Source organism: Portunus trituberculatus, chromosome 38, assembly GCF_017591435.1.
Source record: "Portunus trituberculatus isolate SZX2019 chromosome 38, ASM1759143v1, whole genome shotgun sequence".
Lineage (NCBI taxonomy): Eukaryota > Metazoa > Arthropoda > Malacostraca > Decapoda > Portunidae > Portunus > Portunus trituberculatus.
Genome location: NC_059292.1, coordinates 35,311,543 through 35,319,042, shown reverse-complemented (window position 1 = coordinate 35,319,042; position 7,500 = coordinate 35,311,543). Strand labels below are relative to the sequence as shown.

The 7,500-nt window shown below is 45.2% G+C and overlaps 1 protein-coding gene across 6 annotated transcripts in view; it reads left to right on the top strand.

Moving 5' to 3' along the window:
• The window catches only part of LOC123515155 (mucin-12-like), a 194,493-nt gene that overhangs the window by 69,020 nt on the left and 117,973 nt on the right, over window positions 1-7,500 (top strand). The gene's annotated exons all lie outside the window — the stretch shown is intronic.

Genomic DNA, 7,500 nt, shown 5'->3' with positions numbered 1-7,500 from the left:
GTCTCAGTATTGAAGGGGTTAATGTCGAGTTAGTTACGAGTTACAACACCAGAAGTAATCCATGTTATCTCTATAAGCATTTACAAGAAAGAAAGGATTGTGAAGAATAGGTTTTGCAATTTCTACCTACTTTAAAGATTGGAAGCGTCTATGGAACGATTAGAAAGTGTCACGTAATGATTAGTAATCAGCCCTTTGAGTACCATGACGCATTTCCATATTCATTTTGCTTACTATTTGGTGATTTTATACAGCTTCAGAATCTTATTGGGGGAGAGGGATAGAAATAGTGAAGACAGTGGCCATTAATCTTCTGATCCGCATAGAGCCTTCCTAATGTCAATAAAATGGTCTGATAGTACACGAACTCAAGGTAAAAATGTGTCCCAGTATTGAAGGGGTTTAAGAAAGATGAACCGAATAGCAGTGGAAGAGTTAATTACAAAAAGAAGATTGAAAAGATGTATGTATAGGTAGATATATAAAAAAGCCAGTTTCTTCCCATTTCTCACCTAATAAGAAAAAAAAGAAAAGAGGGAAGCTTTGTACCAGATATGCTTAACACTGAAGGCTTGCCACATGTAGGTCTGATGGCTTCCTGTACTTACCATGCCTTATTTTCTTATATTCCTGTGGTCTGTCTTGGTATTTCGTTAACGACGCAGTTGATGGACAAAGAAGGGAGGGAATACGCTGCTGCCCACCTACCGCCAGACATTGATTCCTTTCATCTCATTTCCCGTGCCCTTTTTCTTATCCGATATTCTCTCCCTACCTCTCTCACCCCTTCCCTCCCTCCTCCTCTGGTTCCCTCAGTCGTTCGCTCTCTCTTTTAAGTATTTGCTGAGATACAAGAAAAATATGTGCGTAGCGTTGCATCAGCTTCCGCGAATCTCTCTCTCTCTCTCTCTCTCTCTCTCTCTCTCTCTCTCTCTCTCTCTCTCTCTCTCTCTCTCTCTCTCTCTCTCTCTCTCTCATGAAGAAGTAGTTTCGTCGTAAGATTTGTTGCGTAAGTAAAGGATCAAGTTTGTGTGTCTCGGCGGAACGGTTGTAAATCTTGCACAAAGAGAGAGACGTTTAGCATTAGAGAGAGAGAGAGAGAGAGAGAGAGAGAGAGAGAGAGCATCACATTACTGTTCACCTTCTATCCACACCGTCTTGTCCTTTTTCCTTGGTCTCCTCTGAGAGAGAGAGAGAGAGAGAGAGAGAGAAATAAACTTCAGGAAGGAGAGAAAGTCACGAAGCTTCACCTACTCAGCCCAGTGTCCCGAGCTTTATTTCCGTGTTGGTGCCTCGCTGTGGCTGTCTCTGTCTCTGGCCTGGTCGTCGTGCGCATGCGTGACTTCCCTTGTGGCCAGTGGCTCCCCCCTGTCGCCCCTTTACCCTACCAAGACCACCACACCTGCCTTGCCTTGCCCTGTCTTGCCTTGCCTTGCCTTGCCTTGCCATGCCTTGCCTTGCCTTGCCTTGCCTTTGCCCTGCCCTGCCCTGCCTCGTTTTGTCTTTTCCTGCCTTGCCTTGTCTTACCCTGCCTTGCCCTGTCCTGTCTTGCCTTGCCTTGCCTTTGCCATGCCATGCCATGCCTTGCCTTGCCTTGCCTTGCCTTGCCTTGCTCTGCCGTGCCCTGTCCTGTCCTGCCTTGCCTTGCCTTGCCTTGTCTTGTCTTGTCTTGTCTTGTCTTGCCTTGCCTTGCCTTGCCTTGCCTTATCTTACCTTACCTTAGCGTTCCTGTGGCCGCAGAACTCCCACCTGTCCACCTCACCTGTCCACTAATGACCTTACCTGAGGGCAGAGGCTGACTCTCTCACTGCCTCCCCTCACCTTTCCTCCGACTGTCTTGTTATCTCGTGCGTACGTACTTTCACTTCTGTTTGTTTTGTTATATGATATCATGGTCTCGTAGTGCCTTTATATAACACCTTTCTACCTCTGTTCAGTTCCTCTTCACCTTTCCTTCGTTATCTCACGTGTCTACTTTCTCCACTTGTCTACTTCGTTCTCTCGTTTCTTTTCTATTCCATACATAACACCTCATTCATTGCATCCACTCTCTCTCCACCTTTTTTCTCTCCACCTCTTGTGCGTTACCTCACGTGCTAACTTTCACTTCACTTGTCTCTCTGTTCTCTTCTCTTGTAATCCACTTTACCTGTCCCCTCAATCCACTTCCTCTCACCTTTCCACCTCTCCTGCGTAACTTCCCCGCTTGACTTTCACTCCACTTGTCCACTCCGTTTACTCCAATCTTGCCTGTCCATCGCCTCGCCTCACCTGTCGCCTACCGACTCTTTCACCTGCTACCTCACATGAACGGGCGCCATCTCACCTGCCCGCTTCCCGTGTCCGTTCACCTGAGGACACGGGCTAATTGAGATGCCCGCAGACCCTCACTCTCTGCCTCACCTTCCTGATGGAGTCATGGAAGTGAAACCCGCCCTCCCTGGCCTGTCTTACCCCAAACTGACCGCCTGTCGATGCTCAAGAGAACGTACAGTGGCAGTCAGGAGTCAAGTGTTTGCACTTTGGTATATATTCTGCAATGCTTTGTTATCTCACCATGACTATTTTGCAAGGTTGCCGAGTTCTCACGAATGTTTCTCCTATTAATTATGTAGAAATTTCGTCAATCTGTTGCTTGAACCATAAGAAATAGCCTTAAAAAAAAAAAAAAAAACAGTGTGGTTTTAAACTATAGTCTTTTGAGTGAAGTTGATGAAACGTACAGTGGGGAAGTGTTTCATAATATAGTCCTTAACACCACAACTACCACCGCCGCCACTGCCAGACCGGACACCCGCGGAAGGTCAAAGTTACAGTTATGACCTTAATGCCAAGCGGCCACCACAGAACCAAGACAGCGTCTCCGTCCCTCCTCCCCCAACACGCTGACGGTCACCTGGAATATTTTTTCTTGGTCTGCCACTTGTAAATGTCTTGGTACTCTAATGCTGTGGTCTTCTGTTAAATATCTTGGGTCTCCACTACATTTAAAAGGCTTCTAGTTGAAGTTGCACGGGTTTTTAATAGTGTTTTTACCATTTTAGTGATATATTAACAAGATTTTTACACCATTAACCCCTTCAGTACCATGACGCGTTTCCATATTCACTCTGCTTACTATTTGACGAGTTTATACAGCTTCAGATACTCATGTGGGGATTAGAATAGTAAAGATTGGGTCCATTAATCTTCTGACCTCCATAGACCCTTTCCTATGTCAATAAAATGGTCTAATGGTACACAGATCTCAAGGTAAAAAATATCTCCCTGTACTGAAGGGATTAAGAGGAGAAACACCCTTTAGAACCTGGCTGATCCCCTTTGTGGCCTTTGAAGATAGTCGTGATGAGACGAAAGATGTTCATGATACTGGTCTGTATCTCATTTGAAGTCCTACATGGGAAAAACTTAAGACTTCCTCTATTTCAATCTCGGTCTCTCTGTCGCATGGTCTCTGTGTCTTTGTCTTGATCTCGCTGTGTTGGTCTCGGATCTCACCTGAAGGGAATCTCACCTGCTGATCACCTGAGACACGAGCTATTTCAGTCTCTTGGTGTGAATCTCTCGGTCTCTGGGTTTGGGTCTTGGTCTCGTTCCTCGTGCCTCAAATGATGGGACTTTTACCTCGAGGCACATGATGTAGATGCTTACTGGCACACCTGCTCTCCCACCCGCCGCTGCTAAATCTGTCCTCGCGTTCACTCCTGGTCTGTGCGTTGCTCCCCACACCTGTTTCACCATCACCACCACCACCACCACCACCACCACCACCAAGCCTTATCCAGACCACCACTACACCACTCCACCACTATAATTACCACCACGCCTTTTTTCTAACCACCATCACCACCATCAGGAAAAATGCATCACTCGTGCTTGGATATTCCCCACAAACGAACGCTGAGTGTGATGTGATGCCAGTGGAAGCACAGTCAAGGGAAAATCGAAAAATGAAGTATGATAGAATTTTTCCTGCCTCGTCACATTCACTGCGTTCCTTTTCCCGGCTCTTCCTCATTTTTCTTTTGCCTTTACGAGTGTTTTTTTTTTTATCAGAGATTGTGATAGATGATGTTAGGGGCACTAATTTTGGTAGGTGAGCGGTCGGTCACTAAGGGGCAAGTGTCACGCGTTCACTGTCTCTCTCACACAGATTTCCCTGGGTTGGTAACAAGGGGTGATTCATCGGGTCCTCTTAAGTATTCTTCCTGTTTATGACATAAGATTCTTGTCAAATTGTCACTAAGATCGCCAAAGTACTCTAGCAACGCCTTTCTCTAAGCTTCATCTTTCCCTCGCTTTGTTCTGCCTTCACGAGTGTTTTCAAGAGGCCATAAAAATTGCTTATATTGATCTCTTAAGTGTTTTCTCTTTCTTTTTGTGGAGTAAGATTGATTTCAAACTATCACTAGAATCAAGAAAACATTACCTGTTTTGCCTTCCGCTTCATCTCGCTCCTCCTCGCGTTGTCCTCTTGTTTTCAAAGACCACAGGGATGATTAATCGGGTTGTTTTTCCTGTTTTCTTCCTTTTTGTTGTCTGAAGTTGATATTCTGGAAAGTGGTGGTAAAATTTATGTTAAACTAATACTGGAATTACGGAAACAGTCTTGAAATACCTTCCTCTCTATTAACTTATAAAGCTGGTCGAGTTGAGACACAGAGTTTTAAAATACCGGCTTTTTTTCACCTTTTTAATCACTTCTTGCCTATTTCTATTCATTCATTGTTATTATTTATATGTTTATATTGAGTTTAATTGAAGTTGATGTATAGAATTTGGAAGAGAATAAACAGAACCTAGTGTTTAATTGTATGGAGTTGGTTGTTTTGATCAGATTGGGCTGCTTTGGGCTGGCGTGTTTAGTGAGTGAGGTTGGGCTGGCTGTGTTTAGTGAGAGGTTCGGCTGGCTGTGTTTAATGAGTGAGGTTGGGCTGGCGTGTGTTTAGTGGTTGTTTTAAGCGGACTGTACGAGTTAGGCGGGTTTTGTGAGGTACTCTGGGTGGCTTGGGCTATGTTGGGCTACTTTGGGCGGCCTTTTTGGGTTTGTTGGGCGGGCCAAGGGTGACGTCACGACCTAATGAGCAGCTGACCACATACAAACAAGCATCGCCACCTCCCGTCTCTACTGGATACACTATGTACACAAACAGTGCTCTCTCTCTCTCTCTCTCTCTCTCTCTCTCTCTCTCTCTCTCTCTCTCTCTCTCTCTCTCTCTCTCATTTGTCTTCCCTTTTATCTTCCTGTTCCACTGTTTGCTGCATCCTGTTCATTATCTTTCCCGTTTCTTTTCCTTCGGCTTCATAATTCTCTCTCTCTCTCTCTCTCTCTCTCTCTCTCTCTCTCTCTCTCTCTCTCTCTCTCTCTCTCTCTCTCTCTCTCTCAATCCTCTTTAAGTTTACATTGTTCACACGTTTACATGACAATAACATAATACAAACGTGCAGCGCCTTCCTGCCTTCGCCTTCCTTTTCCTGCCTCGCTCATTTCGCCGAAGCTCCCAGTCAGAATTCAGTTATCTCTGGGCAGGACAGGTTCCGCCGCCAGAAAGACCAGCGGAAAATTGCCGAGTGATCTGATAAGTGGGGAAATGCCTCTCAACGTAGGTAGGCAGGTAAGCGGACGCCCAGATTCTTCTTCTTCTTCCTCTTCTTCTTCGACGTGAGAAAACACCGAGGCAGGCAGACAGACGCTTGATTGTGAAATGTGCAGGGAAGGAAGGAAGAATAAAAACGTGTGTGTGTGTGTGTGTGTGAGAGAGAGAGAGAGAGAGAGAGAGAGAGAGAGAGAGAGAGAGAGAGAGAGAGAGAGAGGGGCGAGATTTAAATACTAATCTTACTTGACGGCGCAGCAACAACTATGGTCATATGTCGACGAAAACAAATAAACAAACATATAAAATAAAGTAATTCTCTCTCTCTCTCTCTCTCTCTCTCTCTCTCTCTCTCTCTCTCTCTCTCTCTCTCTCTCTCTCTCTCTCTCTCTCTCTCTAAATTAAATAAGATGAAATGAGAATAAGTAAGAAATTCATTAATTGATTGTAATAAGAGAGAGAGAGAGAGAGAGAGAGAGAGAGAGAGAGAGAGTCACGAGGGACCTTCAGCAAGTAAAATCCTAACACGATACTTTGTTTTATGACACAACATATTTCCCGCTGGAGTAAACACAAGTAAATATAAATACAAGCAGGAGATGTTTCATAATACACGATAGTTTTCTTTTTCTCTCTCGTTCTCAATAAGATCTCTCTGTATTATTAACCCCTTCAATACTGGAATACATTTTTTACATAGAGATTTGTGTACGATTAGACCATTTTATTGACATTAGGTAGAGTCTGTGGAGGTTAGAAGATTAATGGCTACAACCTTCACTGTTTTAATCTCTCACATGAGATTCTGAAGTCGCCAAATGGTAACCAGATGAATATAGAAACGCGTCACGGTACTCAAGGGGTTAAAAGGATTATGCGTGAAGGAAGCCAGCACGTAGTTGTTTTTTCCTTCTTTCTTTTCTTTTTTCTTCTATGTATCTTTTTTTTCTTTTCCTTTCTTTCTATCTTTTTTTTTCCTTCCTTCCTTCCTTCCTACAATAGCAACTACACCACCACCACCACCACCACCACCACCACCACCACCACCACCACCACCACCACCACCACCACCACCACTACTACTACTACTACTACTACTACTACTACTACTACTACTACTTCCACCACAGTCACCACCACCAGAAGGAATGCAATCCCAAAATATTATTGAGTGCATGATTACCTCTACTGTGATGAGTCCAACATAGCCCAACCCCCGACCCTGCCCCTTCTTTGCCGCGCCTCACACGTGTTCACGGAGCCCAGGCACACACCTGCACGTCATTCCGTGAGGCCAGCAGGTGTTTACGTACTAGCTGTTACCGCTCGTGTCACTTCAGCTAGAACCTTTCTGAAGAAGTAAGTGTGGTGCGCCGAAGTGTTTCAGAAATGTTGTCCTGGCTTGCTATACTGTCCTGCTTGTGTTAACAGTCCTACAGCGACCTACTACACGTTGAGTTAATGACTTGATTCAGATGCAGGTTAGTAGTTGCGAGGTGAGGGCCTGCAGTGTATAGAGGTGTGCTGTGCAGTGCGGTTCGTGTGTGTTTTGTTAGCGCATCAAATTCATGGTGGTGTTGTTTTGAAAGGGAGTTTTGGTGTTGGATGGATGGACTGTACTCGTATTTGTGATTAAAGTTATTCTCTCTCTCTCTCTCTCTCTCTCTCTCTCTCTCTCTCTCTCTCTCTCTCTCTCTCTCTCTCTCTCTCTTCTCTCTCTTCTCTCTCTTCTCTTTTCCCGTACCACCGCCATCACTGTTCCCGGATCCCCACATGTGTTCCTCCCTCTCGATGCGTCTCCCTGGTCCACGCGGGCGACGGGCAGATCTGTAGGGTTGCTGTACTGTACACTCTGTTCTGTCCCACGTGGCCGCTTTCCTTCCTCCCTTACCTCCCTTTCCCCCCC